This window comes from Poecile atricapillus, chromosome 3 (assembly GCF_030490865.1).
Source record: "Poecile atricapillus isolate bPoeAtr1 chromosome 3, bPoeAtr1.hap1, whole genome shotgun sequence".
Classification (NCBI taxonomy): domain Eukaryota; kingdom Metazoa; phylum Chordata; class Aves; order Passeriformes; family Paridae; genus Poecile; species Poecile atricapillus.
The window spans coordinates 111,975,333-111,990,093 of NC_081251.1; the positions used below are offsets into that span (position 1 = coordinate 111,975,333).

The 14,761-nt window shown below is 39.0% G+C and overlaps 1 protein-coding gene across 3 annotated transcripts in view; it reads right to left on the reverse strand.

Annotated features, from left to right (window-relative positions):
• Positions 1-14,761, reverse strand: part of PLCB4 (phospholipase C beta 4) — a 185,830-nt gene that overhangs the window by 161,598 nt on the left and 9,471 nt on the right. For all 3 annotated transcript variants that reach the window (XM_058834152.1, XM_058834150.1, XM_058834151.1), the window contains exon 2: positions 4,559-4,618. The gene's annotated coding sequence lies outside the window, so the exon portion shown is untranslated. The remainder of the gene's footprint in view (positions 1-4,558; positions 4,619-14,761) is intronic.

The following is a 14,761-nucleotide window of genomic DNA, read 5'->3' on the forward strand; positions in this document are numbered from 1 at the left end:
CGGGGAACTGCAGATAAAATCTTTCAGGGGACAGCTTGACAAGGCAGTCACTTAAAGAAATACACAGCCAAAAAGCAACCTTTCTCAGCCTAAGACAATGCTTATCATAAACAACTGAAATTTACAGGAGCCAAGATTTGTTTCCTCCCTTTTTCTGCATTAGAATGTCTGATGATTCAGGCGTGGTTTCAGAAAGACCTACCACAGACCAATTTGAGGCAGCAGTCTGGGAGACTTTGGAATCCTCTCCAGAAGTCCACCAGTCACTCATTCTTTCATTATTAACCTTTGCTCTGACAGAAAAAAAATAAACACTGACTCCAATTAAAATAAAAAATAAAAAAATCACAGAATTGTGGAAAACCTTTGGTTGGAAAGAGCCTTTGAATGTCATCTAGTCCTGCAACGAGCAGGGACATCTTCAACTGGACCAGGCTGCTCAGAGAGCAACTCAGTCTAACTTTGAATGTTTCCAGGGATGGGGCACCCACAATCTAACTGGGAAACCTGTTCCTGGTTTTCACCATCCTCACTGTAAAAAATTTCTTCCTTATGTCTCACCTAAATATATCCAGTTTCAGTTCAAAGCCATTACCCCTTGTCCTGTCACAAGGCTCTACTTTTGTCCTTGTATTTAAGACCCCTTTAAATATTGAAAGGCGGCAATAAAATCCCCCTGGAGGCCTTCTCCAGATCAGAAATGACCTTTTAGAATGCTATCTATCAGATCTACTTTTGGGCCAGCTCAGTCCCTGATTCACTCCTCACACAGGTTTTTGGTGGGAATAAGCATGCAGTGACAAGAAGTTAGTCTCCATTCTCACTTCCAGCCTCTATTTACTTTATCACAAGTTTAAATGTATATGAAACTACAAAGAACCTGACAACTGAGACAGTCACAACTGCCATGAATTATCAGTATGCTTTTGTTATCACTTGCTTTTTAGCTCCCAGAGCTCTGCCTCCTTTCTAAACCAAGTCTTTCTCAGGCTGAAACCTTTGCCACTACATACATTTTCTGCCCCTTCCATGCTCACCTCTCTCACATAAATGTCTGCACAATGCTGGATTTTGCTGTAATTAAACAAAACAATCTTCCAAAGGAAAGCATGAAGACAACAACATGATCACAAGCAGCAGGGAATATTTGGAAAACAATACTTCATCTGGATGCAGTAGGCTTCATTTATTTTTCTTTTGCCTCTCTATTTTTGTTTTATACTGTTGACTCCAAGTTTTAATGACCGAAGATATTTTAAGCATTCCTGACCTAGAAAAGTGCTAAGAATAAGAGAACTTTATTATAAAGAAAACATTGGTCATCTGAAGGGAAAATCAGTGTATACCCCACCTTAGTAAGCTATGCATGTTGCTTATGAACAGCAGATAAGTTCTCAGACCTAAAAGAACTCAATTTCCAGAAGACAGAGATAACATGGATAAAGAATCAGATAGGCTGTAGGATTCAATGGACCTGATTAAGAGAACAGTTGGGGAATCATGGCTACAATGGATGCAAAATGCAGCTCAAGTAGGAAATACCCCCACAAAATATGGTAATTGCTCTATTCTCAGGCACGGTAAGAAGATATCCAGTGGAGACACAACCTAAAGCTAGAAGTGAAAACCTCTTTATTTTGACAACAGCAATCTGAGCAAATGGCTTTGGTCTCTAACAGGAAGGGAAACTTTTCTTTATTCTCTCCCCTATAAAGTCTCACTTCCATTTGGGCCCAGTTATAATGCCCCTTGTAATGACCAGGCAGCAAATACTTTGGGACTAAACCTCATCCTAAATTATGCTCAGTAGGTGTGAGAGTTCCACCCTGGCACAAGAAAAACAAGTGCAAAATATTTCTGTGATTGCAGCAGGCAGATTACATAGAGAGAACTTCATCAAGGTTTGGCCAAGGAAGGCTGCTCTTAGATCCCCAACTCAGAGATACAGTGACACACAGGAGCACAGGTAATTTAATCAAAAATGCACATGCCAAAAATTCAGATTCTGTTCTTCACACAACAAGTGTGTAATTCTGTAAATATATCACAGGGATCTTATTTCACCTCCATAAAAATCAACTATGAAGCGTTGATGCATAAAATCAATGAGCTAAGTGTGAGAAACAGTACATCACTTTAATTATTATTCCAATAATTATTCCAATTATTATGCCCAATGAAGATCATGCCCAGTTTTACACTACAAACTTGAACAGGGGTTCAGCCCTCCCTCCTTTCAACAGTGTTGGAAATCATAAATTATTTAAAGGATTTTCTTTGGCTAGTATTCTCTTCAGCTCAATCTCTTTCAGACTAGGAGAGGGGTCAAAGTTCCTGCAGCTCCTGATTATTCAATAACATGACTAATGCTCTCCTAAGGGGAACATGATTACAGGTAAATGATGTGTTATGATAAAGGCACCATCTCCCATTTGCACAGCCCTGTCCTCCCACCCACCTCTATGTAAACAGAATAAACCTTTAAGGACGCACGGCCTGACCTCATCTCCTAAAGAAATACTGCCTGGAATTGCACTGTAATGAAATACAGGATAGCACAGAATGGCCCCATTTAATCTTTAACAATATGATATTTTAACAGGCCTCTACCCAGAAAACCTCTCCCAGGCATCCTCAGTGCAACCAATATTAAGTGCAGCATGCTGTTCACAGACCCTAAAACTGGCTGTACAAATTGTGACTGCCTGGGGCTACTTTTGTTTTGTTATTGAGCCAAGTTCTCTTCATATTTGCTTGATGCAAAAATTCAGAAGTTCTGAAATTTGCTGTTCCTTTTTTCACAAGGTTTTTGAGGTCTTTGACTTTCAGGATGGTGTGTAAAGCCTATGGCATATCCTTCTTCATGCTGTTTAAATGGTTATAAAGAGGATCCAGTGGAAAATGAAAAGCAACGTCCCCAACTTCCTTCACTAACTCGAAAGGGGCATTTCCCTCTAACATGTCCTCTTCTGAAACTCTTGTTACTCTTCAAATGTAACAGGCACTCACTCATCTATTCCTTTATCAGTTTTAACAAATGAACCAACAGTTCTGCCATTAATGGGAATTCAGTCTGAGTCTGTTACTAGTAAGATTGCTACTGCTGCACCTGGATAAGAAGTCAGCCTGATCTGTATTCTCAGACCATTGCTCTACAAAGATATTTACAGAAGTTTCTACTTTCCAAGAAAGCTATTTCTGGCCAATCTAGGCTTATTTTTTTCCTTTTTTAATTATTTTAAACTGTACTTGTGCCCACAGAAGAATTATTTTTACCAGTTACAGATAAACAAACCAACTGTGACAGAACACCAGGTCACAGTGCAACAGATTCCCAAATGCTTGTGGCATACACCACACGGATAAACCAACAATCCAGGAATTAAAAACAAGGAAAACAAGTCTGTTTTAACCACTAATGCCAAGGTAGGACAGGTAGAGCACTGCCTACAAACTTTGTACATTACTTTTAATTCTACAATTCTAGATAAACACCACAACCACATCCTTTGGTGTCAGTGACTTTTTCTGCAATTAAGTTTTCCTACTAAAGATCCCTTTAGAGCAGATCCATCAGCAACTGGAATCCTCACCTGAGATTTCTCATGTGATTTCATTTCAGATGGTATCAGAGAATTCTCATGAATTTAGGTGTGGTTTTAGATGAACAACAAAAAACAAATGCACCATCTCATCATTACCACTTCCAAAAGTTTCAGTAAGAAAAATAGTGCATGAAGTCTGTGCCCTGCTCTGTGCCTGTGCAGTAGGGCAGGAATCAAAGAACTCATCTAAGCTAAGATTGAGGTCTCAATCAGGATTAGCCAGAAACTAACATTTGCCACAACAGCTTTTTGAGCCTGCTCAAGGCCTGGATTGCTAAAGCAATTGGAATTTTGTGCCAGCCTGGTGCTTCTGGAAGAAAAGTAGTTCTCAGACAGCAGAAGCCAATAGGGTAAGAATCCTTTATACCAATGGGATGGATAAAACTTTACTCAGACAAGGAAGAGAACATAAATTGGTATGAAAGTGACCCATCCCTGAGTACTAAAAAAAAAGTAAAAAACTTGTTCTCCACAAATATAAGGTGAGAAGAATCTGCTGGAACCACACAGAGGCTCCAGAACTTAAATTGACTTTGCAGCTGTTTAGGAATGGTTAGCACTGCAGTTTATTTGGCCTGAGGGGGAACACACAAAAAACTAATTTCTACTCATCCATACTTTCCAGAATGTTAAACTTTAAAAAAATAAGGCCCCTGAGAACTTTGAATACCCTCATCTGCCTGTGTCTGATAAAGCTCACACATACACACTTCCTTAATGTCAGGATATCTGGTTTCAGGAGAGAACAGCATCCTCTGAATTCGCAGTTATCACCTAAATTTCTAATAACTTCTCTCCTCTAATGAACCCCAAGTGCTGCTTTTTCAGAACACATTTCTCATTCTACTTATATGGACAGTGCAGCATTGCAATGGTAAACCATGTTTTAAATGTGAAGCAAATAATCTAGGAAAAAACAGAATTAAAATGTTAAAAGAATAGAAAATGCATACCTTTTGAAAATCAGAAACTGTTCTGTAAAAATTCACATTGTAGAGAATGTCTTCCTTTCCCTTAAAAAAGAAAAAAATGAGAAAAGCCTTAATTGTGCATATTCATATTTAATTACATAATAAAATCACAGTAAACTACTTCAAGACCTTCTTTTCCCCCCAGAAATAATTTCTCCTTATGGATCAGAATATTTACACTATAGCAAACAAATACAGTGTGCTCAGTGAGTTTTTGTTTGAAGTTCATTTATTTTTAAATTCCTGTTATTTAAGCAGGAGCATCATAGCTGCAGGTGATATGAACACATGGTGTACCCTTTCTTCCAAGCATTTAAAACTAGAAAGCAACACAGTGGAGACCAAAGATGGATCAGTGTGTCAGGAGCAGGGAAAACAAAGCATTTTATTTTGAGACATATAATCAGGTCTCAGCTTTGGGCAAAAAGTAAATTATGCCATTGTTATTAGTGCTAGAATATATTTCCTCCATTGCTTTTGCCAACCCTTTGGAAGGATGAGAGCATCCACTTCTGTCCTTCCCCATCTTTGGAGGGGAAGGGGCAGCACAGGGGCATCCAACACTTCTGTATCTCTGAGCAGTACAAGTGGGCAGGGCTGCTTTGGTGGTGCCAGCTTTTACCCCCTTTCTTTTTCAAATGCACAAATGCAATTGATTTCCATCTGTAATATGTGTGAGACATGAGCACAATATAAAATGGATATGAGCACAGCAGCCCCTCAGCAAGCAAAGCAGCAGGTTTACACAAAGAGGAATGAAAATGAGTGCTCAAGAACGAAATCAAATCCAAATCCAGATTAGAAATCCATGTTTTATGAGACAATATTTTCATTAAAAAAACAAACAAGTGTCTTCAGCATTATTGAAAATAATATTAAATTGGCTGTTGCATTTTCAAATTAATTTCTATCAAGAGCTCCAGCACATTAAATCAGAAGCTGTATTTTTCTCTCTTCCATCAGGCTTCATCTTTCTTCCTTTATAGAAAAAGTAAATTGAAGCCTAAAGTTGAGAACATCTCAATATGCATTAGGTGCACACACAGAATTAAATTTGACCTGATACTCTTCAGTTTTATGAGGCTTAAGTTTTATGACAAGAAGGGGGAAAAAAAATAAAAAAAATCAATATTAAAAACAGATTGTAGAAAACAAGTTTCTCAGCCAAGGGAAGCCAAAGCATGTTGTGGGTCTTTGAGAACTCATGGTACATAAAACACCCCGAGTATGAGACCAGAGGGACTGAGAACCACAGCAATCACAATTACAGCAATGAGGGCAGTTAAAGAAAATAGTTTCCTCTTCTTTTGAATCCTCCCAAAGTTGCCAAAACCGTCTATTAAAACAGAAGTTGTTCCAAATCATAAATAGCAATGCTGAGAGGATGATGGTTACATACTTCGTTCTCATTAAATATTGACAGCACACTCCTCTAGTAAGAGACTACACAGTGATTTCAATTTTTAGTTGTTTTTTAATCCCCCAAACTCTTTCATTTGCTGGTACACTTTTCAGACTGACCTCAGCAGCTCATAATTACATGACAAGATATCACTGGGTCTCCAGGACTTCTCAGCTTCACACAAAAGCATCCTTACCCTCACTTCTGGGTCAACTAGAGCCAACTTCATGCTAAAATAAACTCCCTGCTCAAAACACGTCTGTGCTGAGAAAACAAAGACATGACAAGAATACTTTCAAGCATACAAACTACTCTGTTAGTCTGCAATAAGAGATACACCTCAGACATTCTTGTTCTCTTGCAGATTGCGGTCAGATTTCAACAGGGTTACATCAGCGTCGGATCCAGCCCAGCTCCACTGGAATCAGGAGCATCCCACCATCCCTAATGCACATACCAGAAACAGAACCTGCTTCCTGACTGCTTTTAATCATCCACAGCTTTCTGGGCAGAATTGCCACTGGGCCCTGAAATTTCTCATGTTCCATGTAAACACATGAGTACAATCTCATAAATTTAATGAAGAAAATCAGTTTCTTTTTAGTTATGCAAATACCAAAAATCTCTCTCTCTGTCTTTCCACCACTTAAGTGTTTCTTCAGAAGCTTATTTGTGTCCAAAATCTCCAGTGGCCCTTTCAGCAAGACTGTAAATTCTTTGAGGGAAACACTTAGAGCCAGAGTGAAGTCTCACTTACAGAAACACTGAGCAGTTTGTAATTCATAGAACCAGGACAACTGATGGAGGAATGGACAGCAACTGCAGCTTTGGGCTTGCCCTTCATTCCAGAGCTGGGTGTAAAGGCTAATCTACAAAAAACCCCACAATTTTCATTTTTCTTATGTTCTAAAGAAAAAGAATTTATTTTTTTTCTTAAGTACCTTGATGCCTGCTTTTTTTTGTAAAGGATCTTTAATTTGATGTTCCTTGCTTCCCAAACATCTAACCAGGTATCACAGGATTTCAGCTGCACCTGAACACCACGGCAGGTGTAGAGGCATCAAATTCTGATGTGCCCAGTGTTCATTCTGGCCACAACACACATTTCTTCACTATTGTTCAGTGAAGCACAACATGTTTCTTCACTTGTCAACTGTCACCCTAAATACACCCCATGGGTTTCCTCTCTCTTCATGACTTAGCCCCCTTATAACCTATCAGAACAGCATATACTTTTGCAAAGACCCAGCTAAATCATAATCCTTCAAAAGGATGGATGACCTTCACCAAGACTCTGGGCTTGTCAACAATTTTTTTTTTATTTTATTTTTATTTTCAAGCAAAAAACAAGTTTTCGTCCACAGGGATCCATCATTCAAGGGTCTTTTCCACCTGTCACTCTGAAATGCTCAGAGAGAATGACCTGACAGGAACACACTTCTGCAAAACTATGACTTTCCCATTGATGGACACCTGGTTAAGATAATCACCTTCTTCAGCTACCCAGAGTATAACTTTAGAATTCCAATAAGGACCTTTTGCCTCATTCTAATTAGAAGCAAAGTACAAGTACCCAATTTAGAAAAGACCATTAGAGTCTTAATTTAAACATGACAATTTTAGTCTGTCAATATACTGAAATGATCATTACCTACCAAAACTTCACTCATTTTGTGCTGGAAAGGAACTTCAACCATAGCTCATTAGTTAATTTTAGACACACAACAGTTAACATTTTTCAGACATGAATTGCCTGTATATCGCTAATCTGGATGTGGTTTCTAAAAAGGTCTTTCTTTCTTTGTATTTTTTTTTTAAGGATCAAGGAGTAAGGGGAAAAAAAACCCCAAAAAACCTCAAAGCAACAGAAAAGGCAAACACACAAGGCAAAAGGAAAACCTGAAAAACTCCCTGTCATTCTCACACTTGGGGGCAGGAAACCACACTGAGCAATGTGGTGTCAGTACCCTGCCACCACCAGCTCCTGCCTTCCACTGGCCAGGCTGTTCCAGCAAGGGCCTCACTGCCACATCGCTCATCCTCGTGTGAGGCTTCTGAGAAAGCCCAGCTCCTTCCTGGAGTGGAGCCTTGCCAGGGACATCAGTCTGTTGCCACTGACATACTCCACACATAATTCAGTGGCTTCCTGCTCGAGGCATTACATAATTTGAGCCTCTGGCATATCTTTCTGGAACATTTCGTGTACTCACCCACAGGATCAGCAGCATCTTCAGCTACCAGATAGCTCTGCACCTTTCTGCACCGATTCTGACCTGGATGGCACTGACTACAGGCACAGATGGCTGTTTATCACAAGTAAATAAAAACTTGACAGTATGACTCCCAAAACAGACAAAAGAAGTGGGTAACCACACGGTTAAATACAATTAATGGTCATAGGAATACCATGGTGGAAAATACCACTTTCAGAAACTACAGAATTCTATCAAGGGCTGTTGCATTCAGCTTCACTAAGTCAGAAACTCACTAATCAAAGAGAGCACACATCCCCTTATTACTACCACACACAGCCCACCCTAAAAGTCCTAAATCTGCCTCCAGCCATGAAATCCTGCGTCAGGAGAGTTCTTGACATGGGATCAATGTGCATATAACTAAACTGAAAGGTAAAATCACTCTCTGATGTTTGCTGAGCAAGATTCAGGGCACTGCCCTCCTGAAACAGGCAGGCTGTTTTCACAGAGATGTCAAGTACTTGGAGCCCAGAGATTCCATTTAATGAAAAGCATATCAATTGATAATAAAGTACAGCCTCCAAAATGATATGCAGATAATAGAATCCTTTAGACTTCTTTCTACAGAGAATGAGTTAAATTTATATTATAAACCCCACATCATTTAAGCCAAGCAATAAATAACAGCAGCATTTGTGAAATACAGAAGTTACTACAAACTCTTAGCAGTATGCAAACGTAACAGCACCAAGAAACACAATCTGCAATTTGACTCAGAGAATTGCAGTGTGTCTTGGATGTAATTATATACTATCCTATAACTCCTGCAGGGAATTTTACCTATGGTTTAGGAAAGTTATTCTTTTTTTCTTTTTTCTTTTTTTTTCTAGGGGAAAAAAAGTTATACTCAATTTTTAGTCACCTATAGTAATTCTCTGGAACCAAAATCATCATGTTCAGTTTAAGAGGTTTGCAATCTATGCAATTACTCACTGCTGATGAAAGCATTAACAATCCAAGACTTCATTTACAGCACTACAAAGAATCCAGGTCAATTATGGGTAAATGCTTTTGCTCGGCTTGGACCAATGAAATTAATTATTATCATAAAAACCTGCACTCCAACCAAGAGCAAAGTTTAAGGGTGTCTCACCATAAGTCAAATAGAGCAGAAAGGAAGGAGCAGGCCTAGACTCCAACATCAAAAGCAGGCAGTTAATGCAGGCACTGGGGAACATGCAGCAGGTGACAAGATGGGAAGAGGATGGATACTCCTTTCAGGCCAGCAAGCCAGCAGCTTCCAGCACTTCATATCACTGAGATAAAATCTGATATCTCCAGGGAAAGCTCAGCATCATCACATAAATCCTACTGCAGCCTAATCATTCTTTTTGGGATGTACTCCGTGTTCCAGAAACTGGGAGCCTGCTCCTTGCCAATCTTGCTCTGAAATGTAGGCCAGCAGCTCTAATGTAGCATGTTGTGATCTACTCTTTTATTATCCCAATCCTCCACAACAGCAAGAGAAAGGGATTAAGAAGAATTATTTTTCCCCCGAATATTTACTGTGATAATTACATACCATACTATAATACAAGATTATTTTGCACAGTGCAAAATAACACAGATCAGGCCCATCATTTTATGGAAACCTCTTGGTCGAGTACATGGCTGATCATGTTGGGCATGCTCCTCCAGGAAAGTTTAACAGCAAACTCTTCCAAATAGATGCACTCAGCTTCTTCATACAATCCCTTTTTTGTGGCAGTCATATTTTTAAAATTATTTCATAAAACATTATTAATATCTAAAGCCATCTGTGTTTCTAGATAATGCTCCTTTCCATCCTCTCTTTCCTTCCTACTCGGCTGCACAGCAAAGATTTTTTTATTTATTTACAAGCACTTTTATGCCAGCAGATGTTACACCACACAAAACCACTTTGCTGCAAGTTCAAGAAAGTGGTGGGAAGAAGTTTACATAACCAGACATCATCAACAAAAGCAGGAGAGCCTGGCAAACCACAGGCCATAGTCATTTAATTCACACAAATCTCTCTTCCCCTTTCTCACTCTGCTTTCCAATTTGTTTTGATTCCATAGGAGGATCTGACTGGTAGTCACTCCATAATGCATTGCAAGGTTTAAGTGCCAGCAGCTTTTCTTGTCTTGACAAAATGTACAGAGCTGAAATTTAATTACAACTGGCTCAAACACACTTTTGTTTTGCTTCTACCCACCTGGAACGCATAGCCCATTTAAAGTAAACATGTTTAGTCACTGGATAATATGAAGTATAAAAGCAAAGTTACACTGTAATAAACAGAGATACATTTCAAAGCAATTTTGATTTCTTATCACTGAACCTGGACACAACCAGCTAGCTGAAAGTGGCATTACTGTGATGGAAGTAGTGTGGTATTTCGGTGCAAGAAAGTAAACATATTCTCCCAGATACTAGCACAGGAGTTGAAATCCACCCAAGAAAACCATTTGCATTATCGGTGTGCATTATTCTGCCCTAACGTTTTGACACTGAGTTTAAACATTAAGCTGGGAGTACAATGCCTCTTTTTTAAACTCATGCAATTTCTTGGGGCAAAATCTGATATGGCCAGCCAGATTTCCTGAGTGCTAGTTTCTCCTAAGGGATAAAAAAAAGAAAAAAAAAAGAGAAAAAAAAAAAAGGAGACATCAGTTTAATTTTGATTTGTCCAGTAAACAGATCAAAGCATTGTAGTTCTGCAGAGGAGGTTTACAAAGCCTCACTGTACAAACATCCTGGGCCTGATGCTGCCAGCTGCACTGAAGCAAATCTCATCTGATGGCAGCCAGTGCTGGTTTGTGCTACATTGTCCAATGCAAAAATTTACACTTTAAAGGGAAGTCAAAATCTTTGAAGTCCCACTTGATCAAAAATTATTAAAACATGCAGCTTGGATTATTAGGCTGATCTTAACCACATGTAGCTGGAAATGTTTCACACTTCTATTCTGTTGCTTATATACCAAAAACTGTGTTCAGCTCTAAGCTCCTCCTATTCCAGTGCAATAAATTCTTTGGGTGAAGGAGCATTTTTAACAAATATGTACAACGCCTAAAAGAGAGATTCCACAACCACTATTAGATCACTGAGAGCTGCAAGACTGCAAAGTGTAAATAATTTTTAGCATAGCTGAGACATCTTTCTCGATCTATGTTTTGTAAGTTCACAATTTCTGCCCAGCCCCTTCTATTTCTTTTCTCATCTAGCTGTGCAGTTAAGCTTGTTCAGGGTTTGCCATTTGGTGCCTTTAACAAAACACAAAGAAAGAGGGAGGAAACATAAATGACACAACACATATAAACTAGTTTTGAAATGTTCAATGGAAGGCCTGAAGTCTACAGCTATTTTGATTTTTTGCAAAAGAAAATTCCTTTTTATACATACATGTGGCTTTCACTTGAGTGTCCCTTTAAGCCAGCTTTGCTGATTCAGACTGTCCATATCATTGCCAAAGCAATAAAATTTAAAAAAAAAGGGTGTTCCTGAGTTATATTCTGACTTAAAAGATTTACACAGGGAATCCTCAAACTTAGAAACAACACCAAGAAGCGCACGGTCATTTCTGCTGCAAGACTGCTGTCAGTGTCCATACGCAAAAAGACTGCTTGATAAATATCCTATAACAGACTGTGCTTCTAAAACTGAAACTTTGCTCTTTCTGGGCTACAAATCAAAACTGGATCTGTTGCATAACAAAGGTATTAAAGATAATGGCCTCTAATGACACATGAGTGTGAGCAGTGTAAGCAATACCTTGCTCCATACATTAATCTGCACCCCTGGGAGTTTGTGTTGGTAGAGCCTGTCCATGCCCCTGATTTGCTACATTTTGATTTTCAAGTCAAGGTCAAGAAGTAATTTAACAGGATCCCTGTTGCTAAACACATGGGCTGCAGGCTTTGGGGAAGTCATCTCGCCACACAAAAAAAAGGTTTCAACAATTGGAATATAGAGTGATTAAATAGTCTGAAAGCTGCTTTATACCCTTAGGTACTTCAGCACGTTGAACTGAACAACATGGATGCCATTTCCTCTTAACCTGCATATTATCAGTTTTGTATATATGTTCTAATTAAAACACTGCTGTATTGCAGTGTATTCTCTCATCTGAGGTATCAGCAAATGGGCACCAAGCAGGTTAAATAAAAAATAATAAAGATTGCATTGGAATAAATGCCATAAAATAAATAATGCAAGGATAGTCCCTGCCCCAGAAACCTTGCAATTTAGGCCATGAACAAAGAATCCTTAAGGGATCGTACTAAACCTACCTCACATTTCTGAACTGACATTTACATTGTGCTGTACTACAGTTCATACTTTCAGGGCTGGAACTATGCACTTGTTCTGGTGTGCACTGATGAAATCTGCTCTGGATCTCATGGTTCAAAAGACAGTGAGCCATCATGTCAGGCATTAGCATGACATTTAAGATAGATATTGAAAAATACCTACTCAGAACACTGCGAGTAAGGGTGTGTGCTGTACTGTATTTAACCCAAGTCCTGCTTCAGAACAAAAATCTAATTTTTAAAGTGTGACCTGTTATGCCCATACCCAAAACACAGGGAGAGAGGGAAAGGGGATTAGGTGGTGGAATTATCAAAACAATACCAAGCAACAAATAGCATTCTGTCTGGGCCCCTTTCCTTCTGTGTCATGAAGGGTTTCTTGTCCTAACCCAGGAATATCATCATTCCTCCTACAGGATCAAAAGTGTCCGAACAGCTACTCCTTGCTCTGCTGAAATTGAGCTAAAAATTTGTTTTGAAATTATAAGGGTCTCAATGTGGTCATCTAAAATTCCACCAGTACCTCTCCATCCTTAAAGAGTGAAAGTTTTTGACATCTGAACTCACAAACGAGAAGGCTTGAGTCAACTTTGTGGATATACACTTTGCTTTGGAAGGGATAATCGGAGCCCCATTGGATGTGTAGACCGCAGGGAACAAGTTCTGAAATTAAGTTATCAGATTAACTATTCCACCTGCAAAAACTACAGATTGATTTAATCAATCTCCAGCTCTGAAGGGCTGGGTTTGTGCACTTGCAGTGTGCTGTACTCAGGTCAGTTTTTTTCCTCATACATGGCAAATCCCCCTGCCAAGTCCTGACACTATTTGGATTCTCATTACCTTTCTTTTGTCAGGTCAAATTTCAAGATTAAAAAAAAGGAAAAAAAAACCCCACACACTGCCAAACAATAAAAGAGAAGCTATTATCTATCAGATAGAATAGCTTTTCTCCCATTATTTTCCCTTTGAAAGGGGAAAGGAATGAAGCATTAAGTGGACAAACACCATTTTGGCCTATGAATCATCCCTGATAAAACTGCAGATGCACAAACCCAGTCATAACAGTATCACAGTAAGAGAGAACAGATAAATTTCAACAACCATCCAAAAGGCCCCTCAGACAGGCAGGATGATTTCAAATAGAATTTTGAGATACAAGGCTCAAATGGACTCAGGTTTCTTGCTTGCAACACCCACGCTCTGTCAATAGACAGGGCTGAAAAGGAAGAGCGCCGAATCTTGTTAAAACTATGTTTTAGTCACTAAGAAAAGTGCTAATTACCAGCTGGACTGAAGACCACTGAGATAAGCAAAACATTCTCTGCCAAAGCCCTTTAGACAACATTCTTTAATTTCTAAAACCCAAGATGTGATGATAGCAGGAAGAGATGGAAGGAAGAAAAGGATAAATCCACTTTCAGTCATGCTTAAATAAGACTTCCTTTAAATGATTTTAAATGAACTGAGAAGTATTATCTTTTCATCAACTTCTACAAAAAGAAAGGTAGCCAGAAATTTATTTGTGTAATTAATGTGATCTTCATGTATACAGAAGCACTTTTTAATTGAAACTATAAGTTGGATTTTCAGTAACTGAAGGATTTCAGGTAATGGTTTATGAAATCAAGAAATATCATTAGAAAAGTAGTTGTAATTTAAATTACCAATCACTTTTTAAGGAAGAGATGTGGTTCACCTGAAAATAATACCATAAGTCTACAATTTTGAAATTTTTGCATGTATCAGAAAAACCCCCACAAAACCGACACCTTACTCTGACAATTACTTCCACTAATGCTTTGAAGAAATGCTTCCACAGATCCTTCAAATGAACCAGGTGAAGCAACACCTTCAAGATCCAAATTTTGGTTAAAATTTCAAATTATTCATGAAGATCTTAATGAGCATTTCAATGCTGCTAAAGGTTCAGGAGGTTCAGGCTATTCTTTTAGATGTATCCCTTTATTGAGGGAATACAGCTGCCTGACAGGAGGTTGTAACCAGATGAGGGTCAGCCTCTTCTCCCAGGAAAGCAGTGGCAGGACAGGGGACATAGTCTCAGGCTGCACCAGGGGAAGTTTGGGCACAGCAATGGCTGTGCCCAAAAGAGATGTGAAAATCTGATTAAACATTGCACTGGGCTACCCAGGGATGTGGTGGAGTCACCATCCCTGCAGGTGCTTAAGGAAAGCCTGGACATGGCACTCAATGCCATGGTGATGTTGCATCATAGATTGGATTCAATGAT